The following is a 23162-nucleotide window of genomic DNA, read 5'->3' on the forward strand; positions in this document are numbered from 1 at the left end:
TGTCCTGGTTTCCTTCCTGTTGGGACCCTTGTCACTAACACCCGCTGAAATTTCTCTGTAAATAACGGTGACTGACCCGGCCTTGCTCAGGGCTTTAAGCAGCGTCAGGGACATTTGGTTCGTGTGCTCAAGGGGTTGACTGTCTGGTTCTGGCTCTTTGAAGTCAGGTTTCTCTGGGCTCCTCACTGTCACTGGGTTGAGATGTTCACTGTCTTCTCCTATCCATATGAAGGTGAGTTTCCCGGAGTTCTTCATTTTCATCTGATGGAAGAGCCGCTTGTCTCTGTCTCTGTGTTTCCAGTTCGTGTTGTCTGTTCGTTGTATTTCCAACAGCTCTTGATGGGGCCGTTCTGTGTGAATGGGATGGAGCTGGACCTGACGGGGGTCTAATTCCCTCAGTGAATGTGGCGCTGTGTAAGTTGTGTCACTTCCAGTGGGAAAGTGCATTTCCTGCTCTGCGTCTCTGCTGTCTCGCTGGTCTGAAAGGCGTGGTGAGAAGGAATGGTGCGGTAGGTTGAGCTCATTGTTGTGGATCAGCCTGGAGCAGCCCAGTGGTGAAGGTAATGGCTGTGTGTTTGAGGTACCCTTGTATGGCCACCACCAGTCCTTAGGGGGCTCCCCATGGGCTGTGTGAGATATGTCAGTGGGGGTGGAGGCAGGGTTCTGAAGGCTGGAGATGAGGGAGCGTTGGGGTGGGGGAGGACAGAGGAGAAGAGGTGGGTGGAGAAGGAGGGGGAGCTGGGAAAGTTGGGGGACCAGAGGCAGAGGGTGCTGCAGTGAGGGCAGGGGGCCACAGGGGAGGCCTTGTTGTCTGTGGTGGTGAAGGGCTCGGGATGGTGGTGCAGAAGTCAGGGGGTTGGGGGGACTCAGGGCAGGGGGTGGGAGGTGCTGGGTGGTTGTGCACCAGGGAGATGATTATCGACAGGGAAGGGCCTGTGAGGACAGGGATAGGTCAGGGCAGAGGGTTTGGGGGGTGGGAGGGTCGGGGTGAGGGCAGGAGCTGGAGGTGCAGATGTCAGAAGAAGGTTTGCTGTGGGGGGTCTCAGGGCAAAGGTGGAGGGGAATGGAGTGATGGGAGGGGGCTCACGACAGAGGGTTGGGGAGCGTTAGGGCAGGTGTTTGGGTGGGGAGGGTCCTTGCTGGGGTGTGGTGGAGTATGTGCAGGGCATGGGAGGGTTGGGGCAGCTCAGGACAGGGGGTGGAGTTTGCCGGACGGAGGGTGCGGTGTCGGGGTCGGTGCAGAGTCTGGGGGTGAAAGTGTCACCACAGCCGACTTCCCAAATACGATTTCTCAGACGAGGGCACATTCTTCTCTCTCACTCGTATGTTAATGATACGAATAATCACACCAGTGCCCGGATTCCCCTGCAGTGACACCTCACACAAGCAAACGGACACTGGGGAGCCGAAACACGCTGGAAACCGTTTTCCAATGGAGAAGCCCCCTGGCATCTGAAAGCAGTGGGGGACTTTGGCCTTTTTGCACTGCACAGCGTTATTCTTCCTTCAGTGTTAGTGAACGACCCAAATCATTCCTGCCTCCCTCACAGCGAGTTCTGCAATACGTTGGTTTGTGTCAACGTAAGAGATGAGACCAAGGGCCAGCTCCTTACGTGGTGTAAATCGTAACAACGCCAGGGGTGTGAAAGGAGCTGTACTGAGGACAAAGAGCAATGGGCTTTAAGTACGGCAAGGGAGGTTTAGGTTGGACATTTGGAAAAATTTCCCTCCTGTCAGGGTGGTTAAACACTGGAATAAATTACCTGGAGGGGCTGGGGAATCTGCATCCCTGGGCATCTTTAACAGCAGGTTAGACAGACATCTGTCAGGGATGGTCTGTGCAGTGCAGGGGACTGGACGGAACAACCTCTTGAGGTCCCTCCCCGTTCTAATGTTATATAATCCTATGAGTCTCTGAGTTACACCACTTGTGAAGCTTTCTCCTATGATGGTAACACAAGGAATTTTACAAGAAAGATCCTACGACACAGGAGACATTTCCTACACGTTTTACTTCAGGCTCATTTGTTGAAAAGGAACTTCATAATTGCAGGTGTGACTGTGAAGTGACAGAGTTGAATTAAAAATGAGACACAACAAATGGACTTTGCCTGCACTTAACTTCCTCACTATGGGGCTCTCACAGGACTGCAGCAAATAATAGTGAGCTCGTAAGTGGGAACCAGAGTGACAGAAGAGACACACTGAGTGGGAACACCCAGAACTGGAGACTGTGTTCTTCTGACTCTCAATGACACAAGCTCTCCAAGAGAACAAAGAGAGAACACGAAATCACAGGAGCAAAGGAAAGGGTGGGGCTGAGCTACGCCCAGTGCACATCACAGAACCTTTTCAAACAGCTGTGAGTGATATTTTCTAAACATACAGAAGTGGTGAGAATTCTTGTGTCTCTCTCAAGAGCGCCTTTGGGGAACCTCCACTGACATTACGAAGGATTTTCCTCAGCACGACCGTGGCACTAAGTGCAGAGCTGGCCGAGAAATCGAATTTGCATCCCGTAGGAAATGCCAGTGTGTGTTTTCACACTGAATCAATATGAAAAGATGAAGCCACAAAAACCCAAATAACAGTTCACAAGAATCTATATGAACTCAAACATCCAACACAAAATGTTTTCTCTGTGGTTACTGATGGAAAACATCCGTATAGATGAATTCTTTTTCCAGAATGGATTTAAGTTTCTGTTTTTATTTCTGAGTTGACATTTGGACAGGCTTTAAATAAATGGAATTATTTCATTATTTGACCTTATTTAGTTTGCAGAAGAGAAGAGTGAGGTGGGGATTTGATAGCAGCCTTCAACTTCCTGAAGAGGGGCTCTAAAGAGGGTGGAGAGAGGCTGTGACAGATGGTAGAATGAGGAATAAGTTACAGTGGGGGAAGTCTAGGTTGGATATTAGGAATAAGTATTTCTGCAGCAGGGTGGGAAGCACAGAAATGCGTTTCCTAGAGAGCTGATGGAACCTCTATATCAATAAGTTTTAAAGTCGCCGCTTCACAAAGTCCTGGCTGGGATGATTTAGTTGGGGTTGATCCTGCTTTAGGCAGGGGGCTGGACTCAATGACTTCCTGGGTTCTCTTCCAGCTCTGGCATTCTACGATTTACTCACCACTGAGAATAAGGTCCAGGGAGATTCTTGTCATTGAAAGCTCAGTGGTAATTTCAGTGCTCTTCCGGTCACCCAGCCAGTCCCTTTAGAAACAGGAGACCATGCAATGAATTAACAAAGCCCCATTGTGTAACGAAAGGGTTCAGAGAAATTCAGCTATGAGAGACCCCCTCTAAATTAGTGGGCTTCACCTGTGGAGCATGTGCCGTGGTCGTATTCAGGAGTGGGTATTCTCATGAGAAGAGATCAGATGGAGCCCACCCAGCCAACTGTGCTCAAATTCATAAACAGCACACACCTTACAAAAGAAAAGTTACACTCAACAGATAGTGGATAATGAGGAAGAGGAGGAGGAGGAAGGCTGGGGAGCAGAGTGGAGAGAAGACGAGAGATGTGAGAAGAAAAAACACCAACAACACAACAACAAAAAGAATCAGGCATGGGGGGGAGGAGGAGGAGGTGTGGGGCTCATCTGTCACTCTGCTGGGCACTATGGAATGAGGGGACCAGAACTTCACGTACTGACAATGACCCCCACGCCCTGAAATCCAGAGCTTGGCCTCACCCCAGATGGTTACATTAGCTAAATTCTGAATGCAAGACAGACAGACAGACAGACAGACACTCAGGTTCTCCACACACATATAGAAAATTCAGATGAAGGAACCAGTGAGGTGATTTCGCTCCCGTTGCAGAGTGGGGCACAACACTGAGGGTTGCAGTGGGAGGATGGCTGAGGGCTGAAGGCTCCTTTTACCTACCTTGTTCAGGATGGGCAGTTCCACGTCCCAGCTGCTGCTGGTGCTGGACGTGCTGAAGGAAACAGGTGTGTTTATTACATTCACTGGCTTCTGGGACCAAGTCTCTCAGGCCAAATTTCTTGCCGTATTCCCCAGAGGAAAACAACACTGACTCAGGCTGCAACAAACAAAAGTCACTCAGAGAATCGGTTTGGAGGAAGTTGTATCATCGTCATCCTCATCTTCACCTGTATTTTCTGAATTAAAATAATTCTGAGATTTGCTCTCCTGGTAAATTATTTGACCTGTTTTGCCTACAAGGAGGACTGATTTGTCCCAGGAAGACACCCCAGAGTCGGGGCAGGGACAACGCCCAGGGCTCATGGCTGCAGTTTCCTGATGCTCAGACTCTTGTCTCAGAGCCATGATGAGAGCCCAGGAGCTCTGACTCCCACCTGCTCTAACCATTACTCCCCACTCCTCTGCCAGCGATAAGAACAGAACTGAAGAGTCCTCACTGCCCAGACCCCACTGCCCAGACCATAGGGCCAGATTCCCACTGACCCCAGGGGCAGCCAGGGCCACCCCTGCTAGGGCCCTGGCCTTGGAGGGGGTAGAGCAATGAAGGCCCACGTCCCCCCTGCCACCAGACGCCGGAGAGGGAGGGAACCGGTGGCTTTAAGCCCCACTGTGCGCCCCTGAGTCTGGGCAGAGTGACTGAGGCAGAGATTGTCCAAGTGACCTAGGTGGTTTGGGCACCTGTTATTAACAGGAAATGGAAGCAGGTGCTCAAATCCCCTGGGCAGCTCTGAGCTGGCACCTGAGATGTGTGCGGAGCTGCTGCCTCTCTCGGGGCCGGGTGGGGATCTGGGCTCAGATTCTCCTGACTCCTGCGGCTCCATCCCGCGAGCTGGGCGGAAGGACTCAGATGGGGCAGCGAGTGGTCCGGTGGCACCTGAGAGACTGACAGCGACGAACTCAGTGGGCAGAACCCGTTTCCCAGCTGAGATGAGCCCCACGGGGGTTTTGCTCCAAAAACTGCTCACGTGTGTGTGCGCAGGGCTGATTTCCTAGGGGCGGGGGCAGCAGTCAGGCCCCAAACCACCCCCCACCAGAACTCACGCCCCAAACCGCTCCACCCACCCCCCGCCAGAACTGGTTCCCCAGCATGGCCCAGTCCAGTCACATGGCAGCTGGGATGGACGTCTGGGCGTCCGATTTCAACCCCATTGCTCAGCCCAGGCCACCTGACCCTTTGGGCTGGTGTGGACGACAAATCCCACTTCCCTGAGATGTGTATTCGACGCCTGAGCCTGGTGTCTAGCCCAGCAGCCTGGTTCTTTGTGTGTGTGTGTGTGTGTGTGTGTGTGTGTGTGTCACACACCCAGTGTGACTCTCAGCACTCAGACATTTCTAACACAGCTACAGAGCCAATGTGTGTAACTTCTTACACGACCACGGCACCGACACACAAGTCACACCCAGCTTCAGGGCATCTCCAGCTTTCATCAGACCCCCTCACTTGGCCCCCCAGCCCCAAGGTCGGTGCCGCTCTACACACCGGTGACAGAAATGGCTTCCACAGCCAGGGCACAGCTCCAGTCCCGGCACAGAGGTGCCCCTGCCCAGCTGGGCTGGCGTGGCCCTTCTCCCCACGGCGGGTGGGGACTGCTCAGGCGCCACCGACCTCAGCGCCCCGGCGGCAGAACACCCTGGCTGCGATGTCGGCCCTTTGGTGCAAAGACTCTCTGGGGATGGGAACCTGCTCCAGAGCCATCCGAGTACCCCCAGCCCAGCCCCACGGTGCCCTCTGCCCCACGGCACCTCCTGCCCCACAGCACCCTCTGCCCCCCAAACCGAGTTCCTATCTACCCCCGACCCGAGTTCCTCTCTCAGCTCTGCGTCCCCAGCACCCACCCCCATCCTGCCCCATGTCCCAGCCCTGCTGCCTGAGGGGGCGGGGGAGGGGTGCTGGCGGCCCCACAGGGGCACACGGGGACCCCCCATTTCGCAATTGAAGTGCTGGCAGGAGCCCAAGGGGCAGTGCCTGTCCTCAGTGCTGCCGAGCACCACCTCTGGCTCTGCCCCTCCCCCAGCCCCCCTCTGCCCTCCCCCAGCTCCTGCCCCCCCCGCCCCTCGGGCTCCCGAGTCCCCCCAGGACATCCCTGCGCGGCCCCCAGCCAGGAGCTGCACCCACCAGTGCTGCCCTGGGAGACGCGGCACTCGCGTGTCTGGTCCCTGCTCCGCTGGGTGGGTGTGGGGCACTGGCTGCCTGCCCCAGAGACCGAGGGGCTGCACAATGGGCACCCACAGCCCCACAGAGCCCAGGAGCCTCCGGCAGCCCTGGGAGTGAAAGCTGCCCCCAGCCCCACCAGAGACGCTCAGCCCCTGCCTCAGCCCCAGGGCAGGATCGACTCCCGCCTCAGCCCCAGGGCAGGGTCAGCCCCCAACCTGAGTCCCAGGGTAGGGTCAGCCTCTGCCTCAGCCCCAGGGCAGGTTCAGCCCCTCCCTCAGCCCTAGGGCAGGATCAGGTCCCACCTCTGCCATCAGGACACCCCAGAGCCTGCGGGACTCCCTGCTACAGGACGGGCTGGGTGGGGAGAGGGGGGCAGTGGGGAGTGGGAGGGGCTGGGGGGCACCACAATTACCCCTCTTCCTTGCAGCTCTCTGCTTGAGACCCGCTCCCCTGGCCCCTGGGAGCTTTCTCTTTTCTGAGCGAAAGGAGCCCAGGTCTGGCCGGCTCCCCCCCAGCTCATGTTCTCTGCACCTTCCACCAGCCTTGTGCTCTTCTCCGCACCTGCTCCCCCTTCTCCACAGCCTCCTGCAAATGTGGGGCCAGCCCTGGGCACAACCCCACGGAGGCTGCTCAGCGCAGAGCGGGGGGAAGGAATTGCTGCTCCTGGCTGGCTCCCAACACCCGGCAGTGCCGCCCACAAGCAGGTTGGCGCTTCTGGCAACAGTCTCACCCTGTTGACTCCTCTGGAGCTTGTGCTCCGCCCTGAGCCCAGATCCCTTTCTGCAGGACCCCTCCCTCGACAGCCACTTCCCCGGCTGGGTGTGACACGGATTGGGCCTTCCTCAGGGGAGCACTTTGCACTTGGCCTTATTCAGCTTCACCCCATTGACCTCAGGCCGTTTCTCCAGAGTGCCCAGATCATTCTGAGTTACGACCCTGTTCTCCCTCCCAGCTTGGTATCACCTACAGACGTAAGCAGCGCACTCTCCACGCCCAGATCCACATCGCCGAAGATACTGAACAGAGCCTGTCCCCAAACAGACCCCTGCAGAGCCCCCCTTGTTCTGCCCTTCCAGCAGGGCTGTGACCCATTAATAACGACTCTCTGAGAACGTCTCTACAGCCAGTTATGCACCCACCTTACAGCAGCCCCATCTCAGTTGTATTTGCCGAGTATATTGATAAGAAGACATGTGACACTATAACAAATGCCTTCCTAAAACACAGGTACACCACATCCTCCCCTTCTCCACAAGCCTTGTTATCTTATGGCAGAAAGCTATCCGATTGGCTGGACATGATTTGTACTTTACAAATCCATGCTGGCTGTTACCCAGCTCCTTTTTTCTTTAAGATGTTTGCAGATCAATTCCTTAATTACTTGCTCCATTATCTTTTCTGGCACAAAAGTTAAACTGACTGGTCTGAAATTTCCTGGGTTGTTCTTATTTCCCTTTGTGGAGATGGGCACTTTATTTCCCCTTTTCCAGTCTTCTGGAATCTCTCCTGACTTTCCACAGATGACAGCTAAAGGCTCAGATACTTCCTCTATCAGCTCCGCGACTATTCTAAGAGGGATTTCAACAGGTCCTCGTGACGCACAGACATCTAACTTTCCTAAGGAATTTTTCATGTGTTCCTTTTTCATTTTATCTTCTGATCTCACCCCCTCCCAACTAGGACTCACCACGTCCGGCATTTCTCCATCAGACGTCTTGGTGAAGACCAGAACAAAGAGGTCATGAAGCAGCTTTGTCATTTCCCCTCGCTCCTCACTGAGCAACAGGCCTACCCTGCGCTTGGCCTTTCTCTTGCTTCTCATGTATTGCTGGTTGGCCTGATGGTACAACCAACATCTCTTCGCCTCCTTCTGCCTCACACAACCTCAGTTTCAGGACTCCCTCACACCTCTCCCTGTCAGCATCCCACAGGGCATTGTCAGAAGAAAGGGGTAGTAAGGAAAAGAGCTTTGCACAGTCTGACCTGGGAAGGACACGGCCGGCGGAGGTGGACCTGGAATGAAACACCTCTCCTGGGAAGCTTTGTTTTCCTTTCACATTTCCAATTTTGAAGGTCAAAAATCAGAAAGATACTTTGACTAAATCTGTTCCTTTGGGGTTTTTTCCCCCAATGAATTATTAATCTGGGGAAATCATTCTGCCTTTCAAATGTAAAAAACATATATAAAGAGAAGACAGTCAAAAAGGTGCGATAGGACGTCTTGATTATGAAAGTACCGACTAAGACGGCTACATCTCAGATGCAAAAAAAAAATTGAAAATTTTGGGGTAATTTGTCAACAAAAGATTCTCTTCCATTTTCCTGAGAGGAAAAGAAAAAACTATTGAGAGCTGTTGTGGGAAATTCGGTAAAATATTAATGAATTTCCCTTCACCAGGACCCCCACCACCCAATTTTGACTCATTCGACTTCTCAGTCTCTAGTTTCTCCAGTGCTGAGAAAACCTGCTCTTCTGTACAGTTTTTCTCAAGGCTCCTTTCACCTCTTTGTTCCTCAGAGTGTAAATTATGGGGTTCAATGCTGGAGAAATGATTGTGTTCAAAAGGGAAATCAATAGGTCACTCTCTGTAGTGGAGCCAGTGTTGGGCACCAGGTAGGTGATGAGGGCCGTTCCATAGAACACAGTCACCACCGTGAGGTGGGAGGAGCAGGTGGAGAAGGCTTTACGCCTTCCCTCTGTTGTTGGCAGCTTGTGGATGGTGGAGATAATGCGGACGTAGGACAGGAGTGTCAACAGGAAAGGGCACAGGGTGAACAGAACTACCACCATGGAACCCACAGTCTTAATCTGTGACGTGTTGGCACATGCCAAATTCAGCACTGGTGAGAAGTCGCAGAAGAAGTGTTGGATGCGGTTGGAGCCACAGAAGGGCAGGCTGAATAGCCACATGGTTAGAGGAGCATCCACCAAGATGCCAACAGCCCATGAAGCCCCCGCGAGCAGAGTGCACACCCGGCCAGTCATGGCGGTTGTGTAGTGCAGGGGGTGACATATGGCCACATAGCGGTCGTAGGCCATGGCTGCGAGGAGGCAGCAGAGCGTGAGACCCACAATGGCACTGATGTACGTCCCGGTTGCACAAGCTGCAATGGAGATGGTCTTTTCCTCCACCAGGAGGTGAGCCAGCAGCTGAGGGACCACACTGCTGGTGAAGCAGATTTCCGATGCAGACAGGTTCACCAGGAAGAAATACATGGGGGTGTGGAGGGAGGGGCTCAGCTTTATCAGCAGGATAACCAGCAGGTTCCCCGTCAGGGTGAGCAGGTAGATGACCAGAAGCACCACAAACAGAAGAATTTGCAGCTCGTTTAGGTACGAGAACCCCACCAGGACGAACACATCGGAGATGGTCTGGTTCCCTCCAGGGTCTCCCTCGGAAGAGGTCATCTGTAGGGGGACAGAGACCGGGTCTGAGGCACATCAGAAATCTGACTGCAAAATAAAACATTTGTCCTGGTTTCCTTCCTGTTGGGACCCTTCTGACTAACACCTGCCGAAATTTCCCTGTAAATAACAGCGACGGACCCGGCCTTGCTCAGGGCTTTAAGCAGAGTCAGGGACATTTGGTTCGTGTGCTCAAGGGGTTGACTGTCTGGTTCTGGCTCTTTGAAGTCAGGTTTCTCAGGGCTCCTCACTGTCACTGGGTTGAGATGTTCACTGTCTTCTCCTGTCCATATGAAGGTGAGTTTCCCGGAGTTCTTCATTTTCATCTGATGGAAGAGCCGCTTGTCTCTGTCTCTGGGTTTCCAGTCCATGTTGTCTGTTCGTTGCATTTCCAACAGCTCTCGATGGGGCCGTTCTGTGTGACTGGGATGGAGCTGGACCTGACGGGGGTCTAATTCCCTCAGTGAATGTGGCACTGTGTAAGTTGTGTCACTTCCAGTGGGAAAGTGCATTTCCTGCTCTGCGTCTCTGCTGTCTCGCTGGTCTGAAAGGCGTGGTGAGAAGGAATGGTGCGGTAGGTTGAGCCCATGGCTGTGGATCAGCCTGGCACAGCCCAGGGGTGAAGGTAACAGCTGTGTGTTTGAGGTACTCTTGTATGGCCACCACCAGCCCTTGGGGGGCTCCTCATGGGCTGTGTAAGATATGTCAGTGAGGGTGGAGGTGGGTGGCTGAAGGCTGGGGGGGAGGGAGCGTTGGGGCGCAGGAGGTGGGAGGGGAAGAGGTGGGTGGAGGAGGGGGAGCAGAAGCTGGGAGGGTTGGGGAACCAGGGCAGGCAGCAGAGGGTGCTGCAGTGAGGGCAGGAGGCCGTGGGGGAGGCCTTGTTGTGTGTGGTGGTTAAGGGCAGGGGATGGGTGTGCAGAAGTCAGGGGGCTGGGGGGACTCAGGGCAGGGGGTGGGAGGTGCTGGGTGGTTGTACACCAGGGGGATGATTATCGACAGGGAAGGGCCTGTGAGGGCAGGGGTGGTTCAGGGCAGAGGGTTTGGGGGGTGGGAGGGTCGGGGGTGAGGGCAGGTACTGGAGGTGCAGATGTCAGAGGACGGTTTGGTGTTGGGGGTCTCAGGACAAAGGTGGAGGGGGATGGAGTGAGGGGAGGGGGCTCAGGACAGAGGGTTGGGGGGGCGTTAGGGCAGGTGTTTGGGTGGGTTGTCATTGCCGGGGTGTGATGGAGTGTGTGCAGGGTCTGGGAGGGCTGGGGCAGCTCAGGGCAGGGGTTGGAGGGTGCCAGACGGAGGGTGAGGTGTAGGGGTCAGTGCAGAGTCTGGGGGTGAAAGTGTCACCGCAGCCGAGTTCCCCAAATACGATTTCTCAGACGAGGGCACATTCTCCTCTCACTCGTATGTTAATGATACGAATAATCACACCAGTGCCCGGATTCCCCTGCAGTGACACCTCACACCAGCAAACGGACACTGTGGAGCCTAAACACGCTGGAAACCGTTTTCCGATGGAGAAGCCCCCTGGAATCTGAAAGTAGTGGGGGACTTTGGCCTTTTTGCACTGCACAGCGTTATTCTTCCTTCAGTGTTAGTGAACAGCCCAAATCATTCCTGCCTCCCTCACAGCCAGTTCTGCAATACATTGGTTTGTGTCGACATAACAGAAGAGACCCAGGGCCAGCTCCTTACGTGGTGTAAATCGTAACAATGCCATGGGTGTAAAAGGAGCTGCACTGAGGACAAGGAGCAATGGGCTTAAACTGCAGCAAGGGAGGTTTAGTTTGGACATTAGGAAAAAATTTCCCAGCTGTCAGGGAGGTTAAACGCTGGAATAAATTACCCGGAGGGGCTGTGGAATCTCCATCCCTGGGGATGTTTAAGAGCAGGTTAGACAGACATCTATCAGGGATGGTCTGTGCAGTGCAGGGGACTGGACGGAACAACCTCTCGAGGTCCCTCCCAGTTCTAATGCTCTATAATCCTATGAGTCTCCGAGTTACACCACTGGTGAAGCTTTCTCCTATGACGGTAACACATGGAATTGTACAAGAAAGATCCTACGATGCAGGAGACATTTCCTACACGTTTTACTTCAGGCTCATTTGTTGAAAAGGAACTTCATAATCGCAGGTGTGACCGTGAAGTGAGAGTTGAATTAAAAATGAGACACAACAAATGGATTTTGCCTGCGCTTAACTTCCTCACTATGGGGCTCTCACAGGACTGCAGCAAATAACAGTGAGCTCGTAAGCGGGAACCAGAGTGACAGAAGAGACACACTGAGTGGGAACGCCCAGAACTGGAGACTGTGTTCTTCTGACTCTCAATGACACACGCTCTCCAAGAGAACAAAGAGACAACATGAAATCACAGGACCAAAGGAAAGGGTGGGGCTGAGCTACGCCCAGTGCACATCACAGAACCTTTTCAAACAGCTGTGAATGATATTTTCTAAACGTACACAAACGGTGAGAATTCTTGTGTCTGTCCTAAAAGCTCCTTTGAGAAACCTTCACTGACATTACGAAGGACTTTCCTCAGCACAACCATGGCACTAAATGCAGAGCTGCCCAGGAAATGGAATTTGCATCCCGTGGGAAATGCCAGTGTGTGTTTTCACACTGAATCAATGTGAAAAGTTGAAGCATCAAAAACCCAAATTACAGTTCACAAGAGTCCATATGAACTCAAACATCCAACACAACATGTTTTCTGATGGAAAACATCCCTATAGATTAATTCTTTTTCCAGAATGGATTTTGGTTTCTGTTTTTAGTTCTGAGTTGACATTTGGACAGGCTCTAAATAAATGGAATTATTTCATTATTTGGCCTTATTTAGTTTGCAGAAGAGAAGAGTGAGGTGGGGATTTGATAGCAGCTTTCAACTTCCTGAAGAGGGGCTCTAAAGAGGGTGGAGAGAGGCTGTGACAGATGGTAGAATGAGGAACAAGGTTTTAAGTTACAGTGGGGGAAGTCTAGGTTGGATATTAGGAATAACTGTTTCCCCAGCAGGGTGGGAAGCACAGAAATGTGTTACCTAGAGAGTTGATGGAACCTCTATGTCAAGAAGTTTTAAAGTCGCCGCTTCACAAAGTCCTGGCTGGGATGATTTAGTTGGGGGTGATCCTGCTTTAGGCAGGGGGCTGGACTCAGTGACTTCCTGGGTTGTCTTCCAGCCCTGGCATTCTATGTTTTACTCACCCCTGAGAATAAGGTCCCGGGAGATTCTTGTCATTGAAAGGTCAGTGGTAATTTCAGTGCTCTTCAGGTCACGCAGACAGTCCCTTTAGAAACAGGAGACCATGCAATACATTAACAAAGCACACATTGTGTAACGAAAGGGCTCGGATAAATTTAGCTAAGAGAGCCCACCTCTAAATTAGTGGCCTTCACGTGTGGAGCATGTGCCGTGGTCGTATTCAGGAGTGGATAGTCTGATGAGAAGAGATCAGACGGAGCCCACCCAGCCAACTGTGCTCCAATTTGTAAACAGCACACAGCTTACGAAACAACAGCTACGCTCAAGAGTTAGTAGATAATGAGGAGGAGGAGGAGGAGGCGGAGGAGGAAGGCTGGGGAGGAGAATGGAGAAAAGATAAGAGATGTGAGAAGACAAAACACCAACAACACAACAACAAAAAGAATCAGGCGTGGGCGGGAGGGGGAGGTGTGGGGCTCATCTGTCACTCTGCTGAGCACTGTGGAATGAGGGGACCAGAACTTCACGTAGTGCCAATGACCCCCACACCCTGAAATCCAGCGCTTGGCCCCACCCAAGAGAGCTACAAGAGGTAAATTCTGAATGCAAGACAGACAGACAGACAGACAGACAGACACTCAGGTTCTCCACACACATAGAAAATTCAGATGAAGGAACCAGTGAGGTGATTTGGCTCCCGTTGCAGAGTGGGGCACAACACTGAGGGTTGCAGTGGGAGGACGGCTGGGGGGCTGAAGGCTCCTTTTCCCTACCTTGTTCGGGATGGGCAGTTCCATCTCCCAGCTGCTGCTGGTGCTGGACGTGCTGAAGGAAACAGGTGTGTTTATTACATTCACTGGCTTCTGGGACCAAGTCCCTCAGGCAAAATTTCTTGCCGTATTCCCCAGAGGAAAACAACACTGCCTCAGGCTGCAACAAACAAAAGTCACTCAGAGAATCGGTTTGTAGGAAGTTGTATCGTCGTCATCCTCATCTTCACCTGTATTTTCTAAATTAAAATCATTCTGAGATTTGCTCTCCTGGTAAATTATTTGCCATGTTTTGCCTACAAGGAGGACTGATTTGTCCCAGGAAGACACCCCAGAGTCGGGGCAGGGACAACTCCCAAGGCTCATGGCTGCAGTTCCCTGAAGCTCAGACTCTTGTCTCAGAGCCGTGATGAGAGCCCAGGAGCTCTGACTCCCACTTCTGCCTGCTCTAACCATTACACCCCACTGCTCTGCCAGAGATGAGACCAGATCCCAGGAGTCCTCAGTCTTAGACCCACTGCCCAGACCACAGGACCAGATTCCCACTGACCCCAGGGGCAGCCAGGGCTACCCCTTCTAGGGCCCGGGCCTTGGACGGGGTAGAGCAATGAAGGCCCATGTCCCCCCTCCCACCACACGCCGGAGAGGGAGGGAACCGGTGGCTTTAAACCCCACTCTGCACCCCTGAGTCTGGGGAGAGTGACTGAGGCAGAGATTGTCCAAGTGACCTAGGTGGTTTGGGCACCTGTTATTAACAGGAAATGGAAGCGGGTGCTCAAATCCCCTGGGGAGCTCGGAGTTGGCACCTGAGATGTGCGCGGAGCTGCTGCCGCTCTCGGGGCCGGGCAGGGATCTGGGCTCAGATTCTCCTCCGCGAGCTGGGCGGAAGGACTCAGACGGGGCAGCGAGTGGTCCGGTGGCACCTGAGAGACTGACAGCAACAAACTCAGTGGGCAGAACCTGTTTCCCAGCTAAGATGAACCCCACGGGGGTTTTGCTCCAAATCTGCTCACGTGTGTGTGCGCAGGGCTGATTTGCTAGGGGCAGGGGCAGCGCTCACACCCCAAACCGCCCCCCCCGACTGAAACTCACACCCCAAACTGGCCCCGTCCTGCTCCCACGTGGTTTCACCCCCGCCCCCCCGTAACTCCCAGAGCCGCCGGTGCAGCCGGGCGGGATGGGCTGCACCAGGCTCTGGGCTGGGGTGGGACACGTGGGGTGGGGGAGGGGCCGTGGGTGTGGCTCCCCTCAGCCCTTCCCCCCGCCGGGCCCCGCCCCCACGGCCGTGCTGGGACCACGGGGGGGGTGTGTGGGGGGTGTCTCTATGTCTCTGTGTTGGGGGGGTGTGTGTGTCTGTGTGGGTGTGTGAGTGCGCACTGCACGCCCCACCCCAGGGCAGACCCCCCGCGCTGTGTGTGTGTGTGTGTGTGTGTGTGTGTGTGTGTGAGTGCTCACTGCAGGCCCCGCCCCAGGGCAGACCCCCCGCGCTGTGTGTGTGTGTGTGTGTGAGTGCTCACTGCAGGCCCCGCCCCAGGGCAGACCCCCCGCGCTGTGTGTGTGTGTGTGTGTGTGTGTGTGTGTGTGTGTGTGTGTGAGTGCTCACTGCAGGCCCCGCCCCAGGGCAGACCCCCCGCGCTGTGTGTGTGTGTGTGTGTGTGTGAGTGCTCACTGCAGGCCCCGCCCCAGGGCAGACCCCCCGCGCTGTGTGCACACTCGGAGCTGGCCCCACTGCCCGTGTGACACGCGCCCTGCAGGTGGGAGCGCTCTGGCCCCAGCAGACTCCGTGCATGTCCGGCTGCCCTGACTGGCCGGCTCGCTGCTCAGCCCCCTCGTGCCCGGGAGTGTGCGGCTGTTCACACGAGCACTCAGCGCAGCGCAGAGCCACGTGGTGCCACCAACCCCCGGCCAGGGACTCCCCGCGAGAGGACTTGGGGTGACGGGCGCTGATGCTGCACCTCCAGCGAGCCGCGGCTCCGGCTCACACAGATGCGCTGCTCCTGCCCCAAGTGTGGCTCCCAACGAGGAGAGACAGGGGAGGCGACGAAGGTCTCACGTATCCCGGGTAACACTGTTGGGCCGGAGCTCACCCGCACCCTGTGTGTGTCCCTAACGAGCGGGCAGGATGCGCAGGGAAGTGTGACAGTGACTCTGGCTGCAATTCCCGCTGGTGAGCCCAGTCTCCAAACAACCCCCGGGGTTCTGGGATTGTCTCAAAAATGCAGAAAATATGTGTGTGTGTGTGTGTATATATATATAAAAGGAATGTGGCAGCAGGAGGGCAACGCTGCTGAAGGCTGGGAGGAATGTGTCTCCCAGAGGCCATCTGCGTGCGAATGCAAAGGGTGCATGTGTGAGACCTTTCAGGCAAAGCCTGATGGGCAGCAAGTCAGCCATGAGATTTTGTCTATTGTAAACACATTGTTGTAAAATCACAATTTATGCCGACACTCAGGCTGTGTCTACACGTGCCCCAAACTTCGAAATGGCCATGCAAATGGCCATTTCGAAGTTTACTAATGAAGCGCTGAAATGCATATTCAGCGCTTCATTAGCATGCGGGCGGCAGCGGCACTTCGAAATTGACGAGTGTTGCCGCCGCGCGGCGCGTCCAGACGGGGCTAGTGTGGGAGTTGTGGGATCTCACATTCCTTACATCAGCAAATCACAATCCTCTACTCAATGGAGAAACATAATCCAGAAGAGTTATTTACTTCTTGCCATGGCACAAGAACTAGCCGATGACCAAATCACATTCGAAATGTTGGCACGGGAAACATTATTATTTCTGATCTCATAGAGACATTGTTTTGTAAATGAATGCTTATTGATGTTCTCATAAGGTTCAATATTGAATTTAGCATTGTTAGTGAATCCTCCTTAATTTTCAGTATTGTTTTGTTAATGAAGATCCTGTTCATGTTCTATACGACCGAATCACTCTACCTTCCTGTAATTTACTTTTTGTTAATAATCTATTGGTATGTGACCTCCTGCTCAATAGGGAATTACCAGAGCGGAATGGCATAAGACCAGTAAGAATTCAGTTTAAGCTGGGGGAGTGGATATGAGAGAGACTCTCCCCTGGTTTGTGGGGAGGGGGTGAACGAAGGAGAGAGGTATAAGTATTGCACACTGCTTGTTGCAAGGTGTGCAGGCTTTGAGGAGAGATCCCCCTGCACCTCACTTGGCATGCCAAATAAAGATTCTTCTTCCACTCTCAGTGTGTTATTGGGCCAGCGTTGCATACCGGGCACGAACTGCCACTGTGCCACCTTGAGAAGGAGGCAACAGTTTGGAGCAGATTTACAACAACCCAAGGGAAGTGTTTCTGCACATGGCACAAAGGCAACCTGTGGGACTCTTTGCTCGAGGATGTTGTGAAAAAAATCTCTCTCCCTCTCCTTTCCTCCTTTTTCTTCTTTCTCTTAGAGCTCCCAAACGTCTTCCAAGGCTCAGACAGCCTTGTAGAGCTCTGGTCTGGACACCTTCAATGGGTCCATGATGTCAACTGTCCCCCACTAAGCAATTTGCTCCAACACCCAGCTGCTAGGGCAAGACCAGGCCAGGCTCCAGAAAGAGCTGCTGCCAGGTTGTGGCACTCCAGGCGTGGCACAGGGAGAAGGGATAACACAGCAGCGTGCACAGACTTGCCCCAGGTGGCTGGTCCCTGCCTAGGAGACACCAGTGGGGGGCTGGTCTGTCCCCTGGAACACAATTTGTACAGCTTGTCCTGCCACACAAGGGACATCAGTGCCTCTGCATCCGCCCACTCTCGAGGCTGCTCTGGGGACCCTTGTTTGACATTTGAGAAGCACAAGAAGTCCTGTGGCACCTCATAGACTAACCTGGTTTACAGCGTCAGATGCAAGAAGCGGGTCTTTGCCCATGAAAGCTTTTGCTCCAAAATCTCTGTTAGTCAAAAGCTGCCACAGGACTTTTTGCTGTTCTCGAAGATACAGACTAACACGTCAGATCAGACAGGGGCAAGTGGCCCATTGTCAGAATCTAATGGGGAGATATTAACACCCAGGGCAGGGAAGCTGCTTTTGGAAGGGGCCGGCCACTCCCAGCCTCCCCCCACAACCCAGGGCTGCAGCTGGTTCTCCACCCCCCAGAGCTGGGGTGTTCCCCCAGCTAACTTTGGGATGGGGCCCAGTGCTGCGGCCTGGCCCTGGCCCCCATGTTGCCCCCTCTTCTGCACCGGAGCTGGGGCCTGGGCCAGGAAAGCCACAGAATGCAACTGTAGCGCGGACTCTCCCTGGGTCTGTCAGCAGAAGGCCACTGTAGCGCAGCCCCAGCCTGTCTGTCTGATGTGTGAGCTGAGCAGATCTACGTGAACAATGGGTGAAAAGAACCAGGCTCAGGTCTGTTTTACACACAGCAGACAATGCCATGTTCCCGTGTCAGCCTTCCAGCTGGCTCTGCTCTCCGGACTGGGAATGCCAAGTGCACACACCACCTCAGAGGTGGGGACCTCGGTGTCCCTGGCAGGCGGGGGGGAAAAGGTGGAGGGGGGGCACTCCCTGTCCACAGGTCCCCACCAGGGGGAGGGAGGAGGGGCTGGGCATTGCTGGGAATGGGGAAGGGGTGCAGGCTGGTCCGTGGGCAGTCAGGGCGGTGCTGCTTGGCCCTGGCATCTCCCCAGGGTGGGGGGAACCCCTGCTGCAGTTCCTGGGGAGGAGTTCTGGGTGGGGCTGCCTTCTGCACCCCACTTTAGCTCTTGGAGTGGAGGAGCCTTTACACAGGTCGTGGGGAGTCTGGATCCTTGGCGGAGTGGGGGTGGAGCAGCCCATGATGCTGGTCCCAAGCCCAGGTTGAACTGGAGTGTGGGTGGACAACCTCAGCCCCCCTTTGGGGATGTCAGACCTCAGCCACAGGACTAGGGTTGGTGGCACCTGTGGGTTAGGACTGGGCCATGGTTCTCTGCCCGGGGCTGAGGTGATCTGAGGTGGCTTTCCTGGCCCAGGCCCCAGCTCTGGTGCAGAAGACGGGGCAACATGGGGTCCAGGGCCAGGCCGCAGAACTGGGCCCCATCCCAATGTTAGCTGGGGGAGCTCCCCAGCTCTGGGGGATGGGGGGAACCAGCTGCAGCACTGGGTTGTGGGGCTGGCCTCTGCCCCAGCTCTGGGCTAGGAGGCCGGGGAGGTTGTGAGGGCTGGGGCTGAGCCGTGGTGCTGGACACGGCCACAGAGTGATCCAAGAAAGTGGGGGTGGTTGGGGGCGTGTTGGCCAGCTGCAGTCCCTGTTCTGGTGGGAAGTGAGGTGACGACGTGTGGGTTGACCCTGGCCAAAGGCCGTGTCAGGGGGCCATGCGCCCAGCCCAGAGCTGATCTGGGGTCCTGCCTCCAGCTCCAGGGGAGTCAGGGGGCCATGAGGGCAGGGCTGATCCCCACCATTGAATTCCCCTGAACTCCTTGGTGAGGAGAAAGTGCCATTCTGGCCAGTTTCAGCTCTCAGGGGTGCTGCGGTGGCTGGGACAGGTCCCCCCACCCTCCATTGCATTCCTCCCCCTCCTGAAGATGGGGCTTGCTACCCCCGGAGCACCATGCAGCTGAGCTCAACCTCTCTCCCCAGAGCTGGGGCTGTGGTGAGTACCTGGGGTGGCCTTGGCTCTGCTGCCTCCCCAGAGGTGGGTCCGCCCCCACCTCACCTCACTGGTGCTGGCTCTGGCCCCCCTGTAGCCTGAATGCCCAGAGGGGAGGGACCAGCCGCAGCTGTGGGGAGAGGGGACCGAGCAGCTGTGCGGCTGGGGCTGTACTGGGGCTGCTTCCAACCTCAGGTCCGCCCAGCCGGTGGGGGTGCGGCAGTCTTGGCCCCAGCTGTGATGCACTGGCTAGGAAGCCAATCTCGTTTGCTTTTCTGAGCCCAACGACCACTCCTTGTGATTCATCAAGGGAGTGACCAGGCACTGGGCCAGACAGCACGTGCCCAGCAACGGCAGATCACAACACAGTAACTCCAACGCTGGTACCGATCCCTGCAACAAACCTCACTGCCAGCTCTGCTCACAGATCTACCCCAGTGACACCATCACAGCACCTAACATCAACCACACCACCAGGGACTCCCTCACCTGCACAGCGACGAATAGAATATCTGCCATCGTGTGCCAGCAATGCCCCACTGCCATTTACACTGGCCAGACTGGACAGTCTCTCTGTAAGAGAATAGATGGACACAGCTCAGACAGCAGGAAGGGTAATGGACAGAAGCCGGTGGGAGACACTTCCATCTCCCTGGACACTCAGTGGCAGATTTAAAAGTAGCCGTCCAAAAACAAAGTCATTTCACAAATCAAATGGGGAGAGAAATCTCTGAGCTGCAATTTATTCGTAAATTTGACTCCATCAACCAAGGATGAAACAGAGACTGGGAGTGTCCGGCCCCTTCCAAAAGCAGCTTCTCTGCCCTGGGTGTTAATATCTCCCCATTCGACTCTGACAATGGGCAACTTGACCCGTCTGATCTGATCTGGTTTTTCCTCTTTTGACACACACTCCTGACAACGGGCCATTTCCACCCTGACTGAATAGACCTTGTCAGCTCTGGCCCTCCCTTTTACTGGGACCCCACACTTTAAATACTCCTCTGCAACCGCCCCACCCCACACCCACTCATGCATCTGAAGCTTATGCTCCAAAATATCTTTCAGTCTAGAAGATGCCTGTGGGGGGAGGAACGTCCAACTCCTTGTTTCGATAGCAGTGTCACCGTTTATACCAAATAGAACCACGGTAACAGGTGAGAGAGAGAAGAGCGTCCCATAGGCCAGTGATCTTCTTCCCATACGGGAGAGGGAAGACTTCTCCCCCCCAGGGAGGGGATAACGATGTTGGGTGATCCCCACTCCCCCAACCACACCAGGGTTCGAACCAGCAGGTGACAGATTAGAAAGGGGGTGGGATTCTGCCAAGCCCATCAGCCTTGCAAAATGGGGATTGAACTTTCTTGAAAATATTTAATGATTTGAGTTAAATTCATTAATCACAAATCAACTCTTCTTCCAAAGGAAGCTGCTACCGGAGCCCTAAACTCAGAGAAGCAAAGCACAGCCTGGATTGTCAGGGTGAAGTTGAGGGATTGAGCAGGGGAGTCTGGAGCGTACGGAGGATGGAGAGTAGGTTCTTTAGGGTATCGTGTTTGGGTTGGACATGCATCCATCAGGATCCCATAGATATCTGGGACTAGCATGAGGTGAGTGGAGCAGGGAGAAAAGGCCTTTGCTTCCCTGCGGCTGATGAGGTTCTAAAGGGAGGGCCTATTCCAACACCCAATGGAGCAGGGAACAGAAAAGGTGGATGGGTGAAAAAGAGGCAAAGTGTTCGGTTTTTATTGAAGGCAAAGGGAAAATAAACTCGGCTGGTTTAATGAATGAAAGGGATAAACTTCAGTGGCATTGGCCAGCCCTGTTCTCCTCTTGTTTACCAGGCTGTTGCCGCAGAACATTAGCGTGCAGTGAGTGGTTCGCTTCCTGAAAATCCTTCTTCAGCACAGAATTGAATCCGCATCACTCTGCCTGGGAAGACCAGAGGCACCAGAGGACATCAACATGGAACTGAAAACAGCAAAAGTCAGACATCATATTTTTTTGAACACTCTGGCTCAGGCAAAGCCCTGGTGTCACCACACTGACAAGAGGGTTTTCACCAGGGAACAGCTTGGCCCATGGCTCTGAAAACTACTTGCAACTTTCTGGCAGTATTTCAGGGGTCATGACACAATTAATGTTGCTGTTAATTAATACCCAGAAGGCCTAATTGCAAACCATCCTTCCTCTGGGGAAGAAGAAAGTTTGGAGTCCACTGAACTATTCTTGTGTGAGTTTAAATCCCCAGTTCCCCAGTTGTTGGAAACAGGTTAGGGAAAGGGGCTGGGAATATTAAACTGGGCTTTTACACGTATCAATCAGGGTCCCTTTGCTGTTGTCCAAATGTTGATAAAACGTGAATGACAATTTGGTATCTTTGACATATTTCCCAATGTACACTATAAGAAATGCCCTGTCTATGGTTCAAGGCCTAGGACCTGTGTGAGGTCAATAGGTGGAGAATTGGTGACTCCCAATGGAGTACGACCTGTTCCTCATCATTCCTTCATTTAACACTCAGTAATTTTAGCCTGGGAAGGTATGAATGTATTTAGAGCATTTATGGAAATTTAGGTGCCGAATGACTCATCAGACAATTAAAACCACCAGAAAGTAGCACTAATTAAACATTCCAGCACATTCATTAACATCTATACCACATCTACCATCTTCTTTGAGAAGTTTTCCATAATTCTTTACCCCTGAGATTTTCAGATAAACCAAAGGAAATGGCAAAGATAATGGTTTGTATTGTCCCGAGTGAACTTTTCCAAGATTCAAACATTCTAAGGACATTAAGGGATTATAAAGTAATCCCACCTACAGAGTCTCAATTGATTCCTGAATGTAACCCAGCAAGTGTAACTGAAAATGAGGATACTTTTCAGAGAACTAACATATCTTTCACTAGAGAAAATTCACAGATCCCAACGCCAAAAAGGCCCAGTTCAATCATCTCGCTGGATCCCCTGTAGAGCATTGTCCACCGAACTTCTCCAAAAATAATTCTTTTTGAGTTAGATGAGAACTTGAAGGAAATCCAATCTTGTTTTAAAACTTGCCAATGATGGAGAATCCACCATGAGCCACCAGAAATTGTTTCCATGATTAATTAATCTGTGTATTTAAATTGTCTTAATGTCTAGACTAGCTAATAAGTTATTGCCTACCATTTACTTCAATAAGCTAAATATATGTGGCTCCTTCCATTTCTGCCAAAAGCCACTTATCTAGAGCATGGATAGATCTTCTAGCCTTTTCTGAGACCATTTCAGTTATTCACCAAGGCTTTCAGTGTAAGGTCTCAAGCAAAAATGGGAAGAAGGAAAATCCAGGGACCTTTAGACAGGTCAGCCTTACCTCAGTACCTGGGAAAATAACGGAGGGGATCCTCAAGGAATCCATTTTGGAGCACCTGAATGAGGGACCAGTGATTGAAAGTAGTCAACATGGATTCACCAATGGTAAGTTCTGTCTCACCAATCTGACTATCTTCTATGGCTCTGTGGACATGAGGAAGTCAGTAGATGTGATGTACCTTGAGTTCAGCAAAGCTTCTGATACCGTCTCCCACAACATTCTTGCTCATAAGTTGAGCAGGTATGAATTGGATCCATGGACTATAAGAGAGATAGAAAGCTGGCCTGATGGTCAGGCTCAACAGATAGTGCTCAATGGCATAATATCTGGATGGTGGTTGGTTTCAAGCGGAGTGTCCCAAGGTTCGGTTCTGGGGCTTCTGTTGTTCAACACCTTTATTAATGACTTGGATGAGGGATGGGATTGCACCCTCAGAAAGTCTGTGCATGACACCAAGCAAGGAGAGAGGTAAATAAGTTTGAGAGCAGACATAGGATCCAGAGTGAGCTGGATAAATGGAAGGATTGGGCCAAAAGAAATCTGATGAGGTTCAACAAGAAGAAGGGCAGAGTCCTGCACCTGGGACAGAAGAATCCCAAGCATTGTTATAGGCTGGGGACCAAGTGGCTAAGCAGCAGTACAGCAGAACAGGACAGAGGGATTATAATGGATGAAAGGCTGAATATGAGTAAAGAGTGTGCCCTTGTAGCCAAGAAGGCCAGTAACATACTGGG

Source organism: Carettochelys insculpta, chromosome 32 (genome assembly GCF_033958435.1).
Source record: "Carettochelys insculpta isolate YL-2023 chromosome 32, ASM3395843v1, whole genome shotgun sequence".
In the NCBI taxonomy this organism is placed as follows: domain Eukaryota; kingdom Metazoa; phylum Chordata; order Testudines; family Carettochelyidae; genus Carettochelys; species Carettochelys insculpta.